Here is a 16,724-nt window from a genome sequence, read left to right as displayed (position 1 = left end):
TTTTTTTTTTTTACAAAGAAAGCACAACGGAAAAGAATGACAAATCTGAAAACATAAAATGTAAGCCATTATGTAAATCAAAATATCATAAACAAAATTAAAAATCAAACAGACTAGAAAACTAGGAAATAGTATTTTTAACATATGACAGGCAAGGTGAATAACTCTAACAAATCAATAAGAAAATCTGAAAAGCTGATTAGAGAAATGAACAGAGGACATAAATAAGAAATTTACAACAGAAAACTACAAATAGTCAATAAATATAGTAAAAATTCAGCATCAGTAGTAATAAAAAGAATTCAAATTAAAACAATGAGATGTATATTTTGTCTGTCACTTTAGCCAGGCTTTTAAAAAATCATAGTACTTAAGCCTGGTAACGATTCAAAAGGAAGGAAACTCTTATCCTGTGGTGGGAAGTATGACTTGTCACAAACATTCAGTACGGCGATTTATTTATGTGGATCAAAAGCTTTAAAATGTCCATACCCTTTAATAAGACTATTCTATTTATAACAATTTCTCCTAAGAATATAATTAGAGATGTTCTCAAAGATGTATTTCCAAGTAGGTTCCTAGCAGTATAGTACACAATAACAAAAAATAAAAACCACAACAAAATAAAGACAATTAATTTATAATTCACAACACTAGGAGATTGTTGAGTAGATTATATTAGATTCACATGATGGAACGATACAAGGTCGTTAAAAATCACATTCTCAAATTGCGTTTACTTTGAAGTGCCCAAGGTGTAAAGTCAAGTGGCAATAGAAAGAGTGCATTAATTATTGTATGAGGTATTTCACAAGTAAGACTGGCTGATTAGGTGATATATATGGCGCCCTCCAGCTGCCCCCAGCTCTCTGCGAATTCCGCCAGGTGCTGCTTGCCTTCCTCAGTGCCGCCTTCTCTACAGGCATCTCTGCTGTTCCTCTTCTGGGCACAGGCACTCTCAGCAGGCACCCTCCGTCCCATAAGGCTTCCAAAATGCCCAGCCAAGCTCATTCACTGTCAGCGCAGTGGAATCATCCAGTGCCGTGGCTTATGCAGGACCTCCAATTCTAGAATTCCAACTTGAAGCACCTAGATGAAAAGAAGAGTTCATTAGTCCATGCAGTGACCAAACCAAGAAGTAAAGGGGGTGGGGGTACTTGGATTGCACAAGTGACCAGAGTGAGGAATTTGAATGCCCTCCAAACTTTCCCCCACCCTATCTCTCACCTTGGCTTCTCTTGATGTGCTGGAGTCAGAAGAGTTGACTCTCTCCCCGTAGGCCCAATTTAGTAGTCTCAGGGGCAGTTCCATTAGCTGGACCTGGTCGAGTGCCTGTTTAGTGACTGGGGGAATACTGTAAATCGACAACTCCCGTGGGAAGCATGGTGGTGGAATAGGAAACAAGAAGCCCCCAGAGGAAGGGGACAGGGCCAGGCAGGTAGGTCATACTCCTTCTTGGGGGAAGGTCAAAGGAATGCTGCCAATAATGCCCAAGGGTTTGTTTTCTTTTTAAATCAAATTGCTTTTTATTTTTTCTTAAGTTTTTTCCCTCCCACAGGAACGCATGGGACTGGACCAGGGAAAAATCTGGGTTACAATCTCCATGCCATGCTTGGCCTCACCTTTCCCACTGGCCCTGAAGGCTTGTAACTAGCCTCTACTTGGGTGACGCATCTATAAGTACTTAACATGCCTCTCCCCACACTGGCTCAGCAGGTGAGGTTCAGATGCGGGCACATCTATTGGTGTTTCCGATTATTTAGGTGCCCACCAATCTTAATGGGCAAGGCCAGTGGCTCCATCTCCAACCCTCAACCCTCATCCCACCCCCACATTCAGAAGCCATGGGAAGATCAGACAGGAGGCTCCTGTTAAAGACTGGTCCTGGGGCCGGGGTGTGGCTCAGTGGTACAGCATCTACCTAGCAAGCACGGGGCCCTGGGCTGGATTCCTGGTACCAAAGAAAAAAGATGGGTCCTGCCTGCCCAATGGACACCTATCCGTGCAGCAGATGTGAATCCTGCAGGTGCCATCTGAGCACCCAGGGAGCCTGCTCTGCACTGGGCATGCATGCACATATATACACATACACATGTGCATACAAAACACACCAATGTGTCTTGCTACATCTCATGTTTGCCTGCCAGCCTTGTATTCACAAGACTTAGACGAAGCTTCACATACTTCCCAGAGGGGCTGTGTTCATTTCCATCACCACACTACCTGAGAAATCAAAGGTGAGTCTGTGTATGAAAATGCCATAGTGTGTACCTTGTTCTCAGTCTCCTCATCTCCATTTTATCATTTCAAAGTGGAGTAAAATGCTTGGTTCACAGGATTATTGTGAGGGAAGCCACAAGTTACTTCTTACCCACTGAGACTGCTCTAGTAACTTTTTTAAAGACTGAAAAATTGTTGACAAGAACAGGAAGAATCAGCCAGGTATGGTAGTGCACACCTGTAATCTTAGCACGCTGGGAGGCTGAGACAGGAGAATCACAAGTTCAAGCCTAATCTGGACAACTTAGTGACTTAATGAGAAAAAAAAATTTAAAAGGGCTATAAAGGTAGCTCAGTGTGAAAGCCCTGGGTTCTATCTCCAGAACCCAAAAATCTACATTGCTAGAGAGAATGAAAGGTGGTGCAGTCACACTGGAATACAGTTGGGCAGTTCCTCAAAAAGTAAAGACGCGGCAGATGACTCAACAATCCCACTTCGAGGTTTGTGCCAAAAGGACTGAAAACAGTGTCCACACAAAACCTTGTAAGTAAAGTTCATAGCGGCACTATTCACAATAGCTATGTGGTGTATACAACCCAAACATCTATCAAATGAATGGATAAACAAAATGCAGTACATCCATGCAACAGCATATTTTTAAACCTTTATCTTTAAATTTTATTTTATTGGTGCATGATTATTCCACCTTTAAAAAGGCATGAAGTACGGTCCCATGAATGATCCTTAAAAACATGACAAAGGGAAAGAAGCCAGGCACAAAAGGCCACAGAGTGTACAACCTGTTTCCTATGAAATATCTGGAACAGGCAAACCCACAGACATGGAAAGCGTACTAGGAGTTTCTGGAGCGAGAGGGCAGAGAGAGAGTGAGGACCAACAGCTCAATGAGTATGGAATGAAGATGTGTGACTTGATAGTAGTGACAGTCACACAATTATATGAATGTATTTAGACTCTGAATTGTACACTTAAACACAGTTAGAATGATAAAATTATATTATGTGCATTTTACCGCAATAAAAATAGAGAAATAATGTCAGTGGGACTTGTAGTATTGACTTGGCCCCTAGTAAGTGCAGTAGGACCTAATGTTTCAGGCAGATGGCAGGGACCCCAAGAAGCCAGCAGCTGCCACAGACTGGGCAAGAGGAACAAAAGGGTGCTTTCAAGCCCCAGCCTGTAGCTGTTGTCTGAGGCCCAGTAAAAGCAGGGGGAGCTCAGGAGGCCCAGTCTGCACCCCGGGTGCACCTGAGACTCACAGGAGCCCACTGGCCCAGCTACTTCCTTGGCACCTTCCCCTAAAGCTGTACCTTTGAGTCCCTGCTCCCACACTGCCATCATGGGCAAGGAAAGAAAAGGAAGGAAGGTTCACTGCAATACCTAGAGCAAGACCAGCTACCTACCCACCTCTCACCACCCTGGGAAGGGCTGGCACCTGTGCAAGGGCAGTCTCCACCTGCCCCACCTCCTAGGATGCTCTGCAAAGGCAGGGACAAGCCTGAGACCTCTGGATTCCCAAGAGCCTAACACTACGGGAAGGAAGATGAAATAGTAAGAGACTTGAAATTCCTATCTCCAGCATGGTGCAGCTCCATACTGCTGCACAGTGGCTGACTGGGAAGTGTCCTTTGCTTCCATTCCAGTGCACCCTCAGAGAAGGTGGCAATGGCAGAGGGAGCAAAGGAGCAAACCATACAATCTGGGTGGAGGCATCAAGCATACAAGAGGACCTCATTGGACACTCAGTCATCCCAGGAGACTCTTGGGACCAGGAGAGCCACTCCTCTCCCACATTAGGAGCCTACAGGGGTAAGCTGAGTTCATTTCCTTCCTTCCTTCCTTCCTTCCTTCCTTCCTTCCTTCCTTCCTTCCTTCCTTCCACATCAGTGCTCTTCCTGAAGAGAGGCTTAGGACACTGGTAGAATGTAATAACCCTAGAGCTAGGAGCCCCCTTCCTGTCACCCCACAGAGCCCATGAGCTAACCCTCTACATTCACATGAAGCCCACCCCGTCCTCATGGAACTGCGCTGATGCTTCCTATTCCATTAACCTGGCACACGGGTGGTGGGGTGGTGGGAAACAGGAGAGCAAAGAAGAGCTTTAATGTCATCTTGACCCAAAATGAAGGGCAGCTTGCGATTTTCCCCCAGCAGCCAGAGCCCTCTTCTTACCTGCGGTAATGGTGAAGGTTTGTTTTCTTTCATTTGAAACTCTCCCAAACTTAATTTAAAGTTTTTCTCTTTTAAATATATCCCGGCTGCAGAGTGAACAGCAAAGCGCTGCCACAGAGAAGTGGAGAGAGAAAGAGGTATGATCGGCTGAGCAGATATTGCAGCAGCTTAAATGAAAAATGTATTCCTGAGACAGCCCGAGGGAGCAAGGAGACCGCATGGGACCCGGACAAGAGCACAGTGCAGAAGAAGAATCCCCAGGGAACCACGGGAGCCAAAAGCCCCAGTCAGTGGGTATTTGTTGGGGAATTGATTCCCCAAGCACCATTTTTAATATCTCCTAGATTAGCGGTGAAGGAGAGATGGTGAGGGGTTCCCTCTCCTCGGCCAAGTATTGTCTCATACTGTGTGAGAAGAGAATCCCAGGCGATTCCCTGCTGATCTGAAATTGGAGGTTTTCTTCCTTCTGACCCCAGCTCCCCTCCCACAGGACTCATGGAAGGACACCAGGCGGAGGGCAAGGTGGGAAGTGGATCCTGGCTGCAGGTGCATGGCCCTACCCTGTGCCAACGCTGACACCTTCTATTCACCTGACCCACCTGAGTCACCAGCTTAGAGCTCTGGCCTGTCCCTAAGGCTAGTCCTGGTGTCTCCTCCTCAGTCTGGGACAACCACAGAGACTCCTGGTCAATGCATCTTTTGCTTCCGTTACCCAGCTGTCATATCTGTTACTTTTCAGCAAGAACCAGACAGACACAGACAGATCCAAGACTGGCTGTTTCATCTGCAAAGGACATCCTTTAGTTCTAGCTGGCTGCGTGTGCATCAGATGTGCTGAGGTCACCAGGCAGGGACGAAAGCCCTCCTGTAAGGTTGGTTTTGAGAGGGTTGGTTGCTCTACCCCCACTGCCACCCTGTTGGTGCTTCTCACCACCATTAATTACCTCTCGCCCACTCTGTCACAGAAGTGAGACTATATGTCCTTGACTGCTCCGTTGTAGCTCCCCTTTGCAGTCTCTCCAAGGCCTCCTCTAGCTTTGTTGTGTCCTGCAGGGAACTCATTAGTTTCTGCCATCTCCCTCCAGCAAGCTCTGGCACCCTCGTCCTGCCTCTCCTCTCCTCTTCCTGACTCTGACTCGGAGGTGCTCTGCAATTACAGTCTAGGGGTGGGGCTTTGAGAACGTCGGCTCTGCTGCTTTCTTGCTCTGTGACTGTAGGCAAAACTCTTCTTGTTGGCCCCAAGTTCTCCATCTGTGAAAAGACAGAGCAAGGTCCCACCAAGTCTCCTCCCTGACAGGGACAGTGTGCTGCCTCCTGAGAAGCAAACCAGGCCAGATGGCCCCATGTTTCCGCTGGAAGGTTGCCCACACAGCCTCCTCCCACCTCCCGCCTCCAGGATCACCATCTTCTCCTCCTCCGAGGTTACCACATCCGGTCCTGCCTTTTCTTCCACTTGCTGCTTCTTTTGTCCCAACTGGGGGTGATATTCCAAATAGTTACCAATGAGAAAGATGCCCTAGAGACAAATGCTGGAGGCTTCCTGCTGTGGCTGGCATTAACCCTCTAGTTCCTGGATCCAGGGGCAGGTGGGGAGTGCCAGAAAGGAGGGGCCGATGGGATGGATACAGTCGGTGACATATTTCAGTATACTATTCCAGTATATTATCTACAGGAATAGCCATGCTATTTGATTCCCCAGCCTTCCATCACCTGCAACCAAGGCCCTGCTTTAAATCCCTCTGTCCTAAGTGTTTAGAGAGGTTTCTCTTTTCCTGGCTGGATGCTGACTGATACAACATCTGACAACTGAATTCCTCTTAGGGAAGCAAATGTCTTTGTATAAGAAAATACCTTGATAAGGCACTGGGGGGAAGTAACATCCTGAGGGTACGATTTGACAAGAGACAAGAAAGCCAAAGAGATCGCTAAACTGTCTGCTTGAGAAACAAGTGGAAATTGGAGGCGGGAGGAGCAAGTGGGGAAATAATAAAACAATGTAAGAGGAGGTTGAAGCTCAGGTGTTGGAAATGGCTGAGGAGCTTTTAGGAATGAAAATATCAAAGACTGGGCTTTTACACTGCTGGCGTTCCTGCAATCTATAAATCCCTTCTTCTCCCCATCCTTTGGAAATGTCTGCTACCCACAGAGACTTTGTGTGCCCAGCCATGCTTTGTTTTAGGGGTGAGGCCGATTTTTTAAAATGGAACATAAAGAAAAGGATCGAGGTCCATGTCTGAACTGACTGGGGTTGACACTGACAACACCAGCAGGGGGTAAGAAGATGCATAAACTGAATTAATTCAATGCAAGCAGGGGCTCGGGGCTAGAAATGACAATGAGGATAAGAGCTAATCTTTCAGAGTGCTTACCATGTGCCCAGCTCTGCTATAAGCGCTGCGCAGAAACAGACTCATTTAACTCTCACAACAACCCCAGAAAGTCGGCAGAATTATCTCCTTCTACAGGCACAGAGCAGATGGGTAACGGCAGCTGCTCTAGCCAGGGGTAGAGCTGGGATTTGAACCCAAGCAGTCTTGTCCCCTGACGGGTCTGAGGAGCCCCCTCCAAAGCAGGGATGAGAACCTTGAGTCACTCCACCCACGGGGCAGATTGCAGGATCACTGACCCTCACCACAGAAGCAGAATTCTCAGAAACATCAGTAAGAGGCATAGAAAGGTTTGTTAGGGAGAATATTAAGGAACACACTCAAAGTGCAGGTGCTTACGCAGGAGAGAGACCCCTTGGAGGGGGTATGTGGAGGTGTCCCTTTAAAAGGTTATCTAGAATGTAGGTTGCAGGGTTTGCTGAGTTTGTGCCTTCGGTGGGCTCTATTAAAATACAAACCATTTGCATGTGTTTGAAGCTGAGCTACACTGTTAGTGTATTTCCTGAGGATGGGGGTTGGGAGGACGGAACACAATTTACAGGGGAAAGGCGCAGGCCCACAGCCCAGTCTTCAAGCTTCTGTCTTTAAGACCTTTAGGAACTTTTCCTGGAAGGGACTGCGGGGAGGGGAACCACATTTAAATACCCTTTGTGTCTCAAAACTGCAGTTTTTCTTAAAAAGTACAATTTTACTATTATAGTTTTCCTTGTCTCCTTTCTACCTATCTTTATTTTTTCCATCCTACCTTAGTCTGACTCCCATCTGTGCTCCTAACCTCAATATGTGCAAAGCGCTCCGGGAACTTTGTGGAACCCTGGGCGGCTTTTTGAGCACAGTCTGTTGAATGGGGGTTGTGAATCTACCTGACCTGGATCTTTAGCTGCAGGAAATGCCCTGCTGACTTCTGGGTTTATCTATTTTTCCACCAGTCTCTTCGAATAGCTCTGAGCTCCCCCAGGGCAGGGCCTGCACTTTATTCTTGTGACCTCAGCTCTACCACCTAGCCTGGCAGAGTAGGAAGCAGCTCCAGTTCAAGTTTATTGTGTGAATGAGTGGAGGGGAGGGAGGAAGGGCAAGACCCGAAAGGGAAACCAGAATGTTCCTCTGGGCCAGCCAGGGGCTGAAACCAAGATAAGGGAGACATTTGTTGCTGTTGTCACCTCCCCTTCCCTCTCCCTGTGCTAATTCCAGCGCTGCCGCCTCCCCTGTGAGTGTGAAGCTGTGAGTTTTTCCTAATTGAGAAGGAAAACATCTTCTGTCTAGTCAAGGCAGCAACATCAAGGCAGGCCTGTGCCGGCGGGGGCAGCGCGGGCTGGCAGCACGAGATGTATTTCCAAGCTGCTGCTGTCGCTGTCGTGCGTTTAACTCCCCTTGTGTTTTAAAATGTAAGAACCACCCTCTTTGAAGGCCCCCCAAAGAGAGAGTGCTGATGTCTCCACAGAGTTCGCTCTTCTGGGAGGTGCGCAGGGGACGAAGGGTCCCTGCAGCAAAGAAGCCTTCATCTCCTCACTGTTGTCTCTTTGGGGTCTATTCTTGCACGCTTTATTTCATTTTCATATGATAAAAATTGAGATGTACAGCCCTTGTCTCAGCTAACACACAGGCAGCAGTCAGCTAGAAAGAGCTTTGTGCTCCCAAGTGGGTGGGCTGCCAGCAGGAGACAAGCTCTTGGGAAATGTCTCTGAGGACTATGGGGTAAGAGCCCCTCCTTGATCATTCCCACTCTCTAGTGTGGCAAACACAGGCAGGCACACACACACACACACACACACACACCCTACCCATACAGTGCAGGTACATGTACATCGCACACATGCACGTACCCCTTACCCCCAAGGCCTACTCCTATTCACAAGGAACCAGAACCCCAGATCTGTCCCAGATTCAGCCAGGGTCTGTGTAGGAAATGTCACCTCCAACAAGCATCACCCACACCAGAGATCTGCGACCCTCTGCTCCATACTCCTTCATCTCCTACTCTCATCCAGTCAGGTCTTACCCGCACATGTCCAACCTGCCCCTTCCTTTCTGGGTATGAACGCTCTAGTCTAGGCCAGTACCATCTCTTGCCTGGATTACAGACACAGCTGCTACTGGTGTCCCTGCTTCCATCTAGCTCTCTGATCCCAGTCACGCCAGCAGTGCTCGTGCCAGGAAGCAGGGAGCAGAGGTCATCAGAACAGGTCTGTCTCCTTCCATCCCTCAGACTCTTAGAACTGCAAGAAGCAATCACACAACAGAGCAGGAAACAGAGGAAGGGGCAGAGGAAATAAAGGAAGGGCCATTGCCTGAGTCCAACTAATAAAGAAAACCGTGGGGAAAAGATGATGATCTTCAAAGATAGCCAAGGAAAGATGTCTAGTGGGCAATTGGGCACATAGGCCTGGTGCTTGGGAAAGAGACCCAGGCTAGAAAGAGATGTAAGAGTTCTTGGCATATAGATGGCCACCCAATGGATGGCCTCACCCACTAAAAGGAGAAAGCCAAGTGCAGTAATAATGGAGACCTTGTCAGTGAAAAACAGGAGGTGAGAAGCTAGACGGTGGGCAGAACCCCAGAAGATGGGGTCTTTGAAGTCAAAGGTGTGAACAAAGAAAGCAGCTATGATCACCAGTCCAAAGGCTGCAGAATGTCAGGCAAGAGAAGGACCGAGGGTATCCCCTGGACATGGCATCAAGGATGTCAGCAATGGCCTTGGCAAGGTCTAACGTGAACAGAAGGTGAAGTGTAGAGGCACGAGATGAAGCGTGTACAGTCTGTTGCTCAGAAGCTTGGCTTCCAGGAAAAAGGAGTGTCGGGCCAGAGCCAAAGGAATCACCAGGTCTCAGCAGGGCTGGGGTTCCTTATGTGTTTGTTGACTTATTTTTACAATGGGAGTGCTCTGGTAGGTTTCAAGGCTAAAGTGGAAAGGTAGTGAAGGTAGAGGTTGCAATTATAGGACAGAGGCATTCTCCATGGAGAAGGATCCATGAGAGAAGATGGCAGGGATGGCTTCAGGGCTCAGGGCAGGCTGCCAGACAGGAAGAGGGACTGCTCCATATCCGGAGTGGCAGGGAAGATGAGAGGATGGGGACACCTAGACAAGTAGAGTGGCCCAAGGATCTGAGGCGGCCTTAGTCCCAGAATCCTCCAGAAAAGAGGAAGTAAGAGCCCAGGCTTCTGCCTGGGGAGATGGACAGAAAGGGAGCTAGGACAGTAGAGAAGATTCACAGTGAACGCTGAGCACGGGGAAAACGGCCAAACAGGGACAGGACAGCGGCTGGATGACCTTCCTTCATTCCAGGTGTTTGCTGGTCTGTGGTATGATTGCCTTCCTGCAGCCCCATGGACAGAAGCCCCTCCGAGTCCAAGGAAACTGATGGAACTGTGGAGAACTCACTCCAGCTTGAGGGAGAATCCCTATTAAAGAGAGCTTCTAGCCAGCCATAGACAGCAGTGGGAAGTAGTGACTCACCCATCATTCCACAGTCTAGGCCAAGAACTCCAGCAGGGGTCTGGTGTGGGGACTCCCACACAGTTAGACTATGACTCTCAATGTCCTGTCCTTTCCTAGGTCCTAAAGGAGTGACACAGAGTCCACTTGTCCTAAAGGAATGACACAGGGTCCACACGTCCCTCTGCTGCCCCAATAAGGGGAGGAACAATGCCAGATCTGGTCAGAGCAATGCCTTGTTGACACCCTCCTCTGCCCCTCATGGCCCCATATGACTCCTGGGATCACAGTCCTGGTATTCTGAGAGGCCTACCATTCAAGTTCCTTTCCTGATAAACTCAATTCACTAAGGCCTCCCTTATCTTTGGAACGCTCCCCAGGAAGGTCGGGCGATTCTGCCCCATTATTTTCACATGGAGAAACTAGGGATCAGAGAAGTGAGCACTTTGGCCCAAGGTCACAAAGCCAATGGGGAAGCAAAATGACACACTACAGCTCAGGTTTTGTCCCATTGTCCCCCTCCACCCAGCTGGGTCTGTGGCCCCCACTGAAGAACCGTCTGCTCAGCCCTGAGCAAATGCAGAGGTGTTTCAGCCTATCCCTGAGCAGTGATTCTGGCCTCCATCCAGGTCTCCTCCGTGCCAGTCACTGCCACCTGCAGCTGCAGGATGGACTTGGGGTGACCAGTGCCCCAAGCCTCAGCTCTCTTCCCAAGAGGTGGCCCAGAGAACCCACCCAGCCAAGGGACACACTCTTCCCAGTTCATTAGTCCTCATGAAGTCCTTGTAAGGGAAGTGTCCCAGTATTACTGAAGAGACTTCCTCCAAGTTGCACAGCCAGAAGTACCCCATTGAATCAAAAACCCAAGCCAGCTTATTCCCAAACTAGTGTTATGTCCCCTCTACTCTACTCCCTCCCTAGTCCTCTAGAAAGCCAGATTTTACCTACTCTGGCTTGGTGACTGCAGGGAACTCAGTCCCCCTGAAGTAGAACATTAGCCTGTAGATGTAAGTTCTCCCCGCCTCCCTCTAGGGGTCTCTTGGCAGCACCTTAAGAAAGGCTGGGACAAGGCAGAGGGAGCACAGGGTAGTTCAGCTTGGAGCTAGGCAGACGCGGCCCCTGCGGAAGCTCTGGGGACAGTCAGGGTCAGAGATAGGACCACAGGGGTCATGGTGGAGATGTGAGTTCAGTCTAAGGAAGGCTTGCTGCCCCGTGATGGAGTGTCTTGATTTAGAACAGGGTGAATGTGGGGGAGGGGACTCATACACACACACACACACACACACACACACACCAGGAACGACAGGAAGAAGAAACTCCTGCCGCAGTTCAGTGTTCAGCTCAGTGATGCTCTGCCTCACTCTGAGATCCTGAGTCTCCATAAGATGCAGTATGTGGATCCTCCCCTCCAGCCCACCAGTCTCACACTTGCATCTGCATCCTTTTTTATGACATGAATATTCAAATGTCATCTGATTACATTATGCGTCACGAGTTGGAAAAAAGCTGGGTCCTGAAAGGCACCGCTCCCTCACTGCCTGATAGGAGCCAGAAAAGTAAATCCAGCCCAGAGTCACAGGTCCTGTGGCTTTCCTTTCTCCCATCCTCTCCCTATCTCCCTGCTCCTGGCACTCACCAGTGGACCAGGAAATGGGAGCATCCTATTCCTGACAGTGAGACGGGTGGCTCTCCAGACCCAGGCAGTGGGGCCTGATGATTTCAGGTTTCCCTTCCACAGGAGGTCTCACTTCAGGGTCATGGGCCTTCTTTTCATGACCCTTCCTCCAGCACATGCCCAACATGGCCCCATTACCAACACCTCCCATGCAAGCCCTTCCCAACTTTGTGGAAATCCTGAGTTAGAAGCAGACAGTAGCATCTTGTCTCCAGGATTCGCCCCATCCCTTGTAAGGTCATCCCAGCACCTCAGCAGTCTGGCTAAGCCATGAGGGAAGAAAACACTATAGGTGGCTGTAGTTGAGAGGCCTCCAGCTAAGACCTGTGACCTATAGCCAGGTGGGAGGGAGCCAAGGGGGAGGTCCCCAACCCTTCGCTTCTTCCACCCTCCAATCTCCTAGTCTGTACCCCCAGTAGTAGTAGTCTGTACCCAGCTGGAGGCAGAGGAACCCTGGGAGGTCTGCCTAGAGAGGCAGAGGAAGAGGAAGAGGCAGAGGAACCCTTGTGGAGGTCAAGCCTAAGGCACAGGACTGTGCCAAGGTTGGGGAGTGGACTGCAGAGGCTATGGAGATGATTCAGCGTGCCCATCTCTACCTTTGCCCTAGCTCTTCCCTGCGGCCTCCCTTCTCCCTGCCTCTCAGGAAGAAAACAAATTCCTCTCACTTTCTCCTGCAGAACCATTTAGCCAATTTGTTGTGCCTATTGCCTTGACTCTTGCCAACTTCCTGCCCTGAGGACCCTGCTTTCTAGCCCAGGTGGCTTGGCAAGGCCTTTCCCTAAGTAAAGACCCTAACAGGAATTGCACTATCAAAATGTTAGGTAATCATTTTTTTCTTTTCTTTGGTTTTCTTTTCCTTTCCTTCCTTCTTTCCTTCCTCCTTTCCTTTCTTCTCCCCTTCCTTTCCATCTCCTTCCTTTTTTCTTCCCTTCTTCTTTCTTTTCTTTCTATCTTTTTATCTTTCTTTTCTAACCTTAGCTACAAAAGAATAAAGGAGCTGTCCTTTTCCAGAAACCTCTAAGTCTAGAAGTAAAAGGTCCTGGGTGGCAACTGAAGGAAGCCCTCCTCTTACCTGCGCCCCCCAGCAGAAGTGAGGTATTCCCTTGCACCCTTGTTCCCTAAGACTGCCACCCTAGTGCTACCACTCCTTCCCATTCAGAGCCAGCCACGATCCCAAATAGCCCTACGCCTGCACATCCGGCTCCAGGAACAGCTGTGCTGCTGGAGGTGGGAGCCTCCTGTCCCGCCCCGCTGTCCCTGGCTGCAGCCAGGGGAACCCAGGAAGCCAGTGGGGCTGATAACAAAAGCTTCCCACTGAGGTCTGAGGTTTCTCCTCCAAGAGCCACTTCTGCAGCTAAATATCACCCTCTCAATACTCAGTAATGACCTTTTTAAGTCTCCACTTGCCTGCATTGGTATTTAGAGAGCAACTCAGTCTCTGGGGAGGGAAGGACTGAATACTTATTCATGGTTCTTCAGAAGCCAGCCCCAAAAAGAGAAAAGTGAAAGGCTCACATCTCCCCTCTGGAGGCTGACACTGCCCTAACTGCAATTCTTCCTGCCCAGCAGCAGATGCCACATGCCATATCTTAACAGCTGGCACTCATGCTCTCAGGCTGATGTGTACAGGGACAAGCTCACAGCAGCCCATGAGCGTGTCCGTGAGTGTCTTTGCATGTGTGTGCTTGTGCCAGCAGGAAGTGGGCCTCCCGGTGGGCATGGGCAGGGAGGTTATAAGTGCAGATACAGGCTGGGAGTGTGTGCTAGAGTTACATGCAAGTCTGTTCCTATGTGCATGTGTATTGGGAACACAGATGTGCTCTTATGCATGCCTGTGGCTGCCTAGTCAGCTTCCCTGGATCTGGTAGGTTGATTCTGTGACCAAGGCCTGGTATCCAGCAAGCCTCTAGCAAGTGCCTTGGGTCCCAGCAGATTACCTGCACAGAGTGGGCCCTTGAGAAACAGGGGTGGGATTATGGGCATTCTGGTTGGAGGGCAGAGACCAAGTAAACAGCAGGTGCTTTGGGGGAGCTGTAGCCATGCCACTGAGTGCCTGTGGCAGTAGGTGGACACTTCAGCATGGTACTTGCTCAGATAAAGGTCAGGATTGTAAATTTAGACTTGGAATTGCATGATTAATACTGTGGGGCTGCCTAGATCCCCCATCAAGAGCTAAACATTCATTTCTCCAGCTGCAGGGGACATGGGCTCTGGCTGGACCACTCCTGGGAGCTGCCTTTGGCAGGAGGAAGCTGCCCCACCCAAGGTGTCCTCTGGTCCCCACGGGCAGTTCCCACACATGACTGAGCTGCAGGATACAGAAACTGGGTTTCCTTCCCCCTCTCTGGGTGACTTAGAAGGACCATCTCAGGCCCAGTGCCCCAAAGGATTAGCTGAGGACTTTGCGGCAATTGCATCATAGTGAATCCCCCTTCTGGTGCTTCATTCCCCTTCGGTGTTGTTCTCACAGCGGCCTCCTCTCAGTAATCTTCCTACTAGTAAGTCTCCTTCACAGATCTGTTTCTGAGGAAGTTGACCTAAAACACACATCACTGCTCAATCTGCTGACTTGAGCTGAATCTGAGGACCTAGAGAGATGGCCTGAGGACAGCACGCACAGCGAGAGGACAAAGGAGGACAGAGGACAAGAGAGGCAAGCAGGGGGCCAAAGATGAACTTCCACAGAGCAACGACTGATGAACTTCAGACCAAGAAGGATTGTTCTGAGAGATGGAGAGAAAACCCACAAGATCCTACTGTCAGAAAGTCAAAAGAGCAAAATATTTCAAGGAAGGGAAGGTCAATAGCATCAACCGCCACAGAAAAGTCCAACAAAATAAAAACAAAACAAAAACAGTCATGGGATTAACATCAGGACATGTCTGATGACTTTATCCAGAGCATTCCCCAGGGAGCACGGGAGTGGGAGCAGATGGCACTGGGGTGATCCGTAAGAGGGAGGGAAGATACTGGGAGAAGAGGCTTAGATCACAGTGGGAAGATGTAGAAGCAAAAAGAAAGGTAGTGCAGTGGCTGGAAGGGATGCCATTAATTTGATCATCATTGTTTTTAAGCTCAGAGAGGCTCGAGCACAAATCTGGATAATTTTCCAGCCAGAAATCTGCATCTATTCATGGTCCCCAGAGATATCTCAATGTCTGCCCTTATGGGTTTTGCTTGTGCCAAAAGCAAAATTATTCATTCCAACCACTTACAAACAAGAAATCCATCACTGTGAACTAAAAAGGACACTTGTCACTAGAGGAACACCCTCCCCTTGAGTAAAAATAGGGTAGCAGCTGGTGACAACCTCTGTGTATGGCTGAGGTCTGGTTGAAGACTTGCTCCCGCTGGGTCAGTGTTGCAGGCATTGTTTGTCTGTTGTTTGGCCTTGGAGGGCAGCCCAGAGAGGAAGTGCAGAGGCTCCTGTTGCCGTGCTGAGGTGACACTGATCCTCAGTCTCCTTACCAAGAAACTGCCACACTGTCCTTGTTAGGGTGAGCTTGGTAGTTTGCGCAGACCCGGAAGACTGCCGCTCATTCAGTCATTGCACACATGTGCCGCCCTTACTCCAGCAATGCTAGGAGGGATGTTGCAGCCAGCTCCAGGCAATAGGAAAAGGCTGGGATTGGCTGTTACTGCAACACTGGATAGAAGCTGGGTGAGGAATAACCAAGGCCCAGGTTCTGGTGGATACAGCAAACTGAGCGTGAATACTGGCCTCAACACTCAATCAGTTACAGTGATTGAGTCCTGACTTTAACATTTATGGTTCCTTAACTATCGTAAAAGAAGTCTGATAGAATGGGAGTCAGGACTGGCACACAGGCCTCATTGCTCAAGGTCTCTTCATGGCCCAAGACCATGGTCCAGCCATTACACTCGCATGCCAGGCATAAGGAATGACAGTACAAGAGGAAAAAAATCACTTGCCTCTCCACTATAAAGAAAAATTTTAAAATGATCTTTATAACACTTTTGCCTATATATCATTGGCCAGAATTTAATCACATGGCCACATCCAGCTGCCAGGAAACTGAAAATGAACTCTTTTCATCTGAGTGGGTTGCCAGGCTAAATAAAGTAAGTTTCCATTAGTAATGATGAAAGAGAATGGATTGTAAGGTAATGAATTAGCAATACCTCTCATGCCCTGTGACCACAGGAATCTTACTTGAGCCCTCCAGGCCTGTTTTCTACCCTGTACAAAGGCGATAACAGCCCTTTAGTACTGTTGCATTCAATTGATATCATCAATAGGGTTCAAAAACAAATATCTATAGAGCTCAAGATCATTTAGCCAAAAAAACAAAAAAAAGAGAGAGATCATTTAGCCAGGTGTGGTGGTACACATCTGTAATCCCAGCTACACAGGAGGCTGAAGCAAGAGAATCAAAAGTGCAAGACCAGTCTGCACAACTTAGCAAGACTCTATGTCAAAATAAAATTTAAGCAGTGTCAGTTCTGATAGTCATGCCTATATACTCAGCACCCTGGGAGGCTGAGGCAGGAGAATGAATTCATACCCAACCTGAACAACATGGCAACTTAGCAAAAACTTCTGTCAAAATAAAAACTAAAAAAGATCTGGGGATGCAGTTCAGTGTGAGGGCCCTGGGTTCAGTCCCCAGTACTAATACTACTCCTATTACTACCAATAATAATAATAATAATTTAAAAAGAAAGGCTGGAGGGATATGCTCCCTGGGCTTAATCCTGAGTACAGAAAGAAAGAAAGAAAGAAAGAAAGAAAGAAAGAAAGAAAGAAAGAAAGAAAGAAAGAAAGAAAGAAAGAAAGAAAGAAAGAAAGAAAGA

The 16,724-nt window shown here is 48.6% G+C and overlaps 1 long non-coding RNA gene across 1 annotated transcript in view; it reads right to left on the bottom strand.

Annotated features, from left to right (window-relative positions):
- Positions 1 to 624: 624 nt before the first annotated feature.
- LOC102009009 overlaps positions 625 to 16,724 on the bottom strand; it is a 31,313-nt gene continuing 15,213 nt past the window's right edge. Inside the window, exons 4-5 of the long non-coding RNA XR_001236027.1 lie at positions 5,359 to 5,665; positions 625 to 1,089 (exon numbers count right to left, since the gene is read on the bottom strand). This is a non-coding gene — a long non-coding RNA (uncharacterized LOC102009009). The remainder of the gene's footprint in view (positions 1,090 to 5,358; positions 5,666 to 16,724) is intronic.

The sequence above is a fragment of the Chinchilla lanigera genome, unplaced genomic scaffold (genome assembly GCF_000276665.1).
Source record: "Chinchilla lanigera isolate Chin_1 unplaced genomic scaffold, ChiLan1.0 scaffold00051, whole genome shotgun sequence".
NCBI classification, from domain to species: domain Eukaryota; kingdom Metazoa; phylum Chordata; class Mammalia; order Rodentia; family Chinchillidae; genus Chinchilla; species Chinchilla lanigera.
The sequence above is the reverse complement of the archived record's forward strand: the minus strand, read 5'-3'. Positions and strand labels throughout refer to the sequence as shown.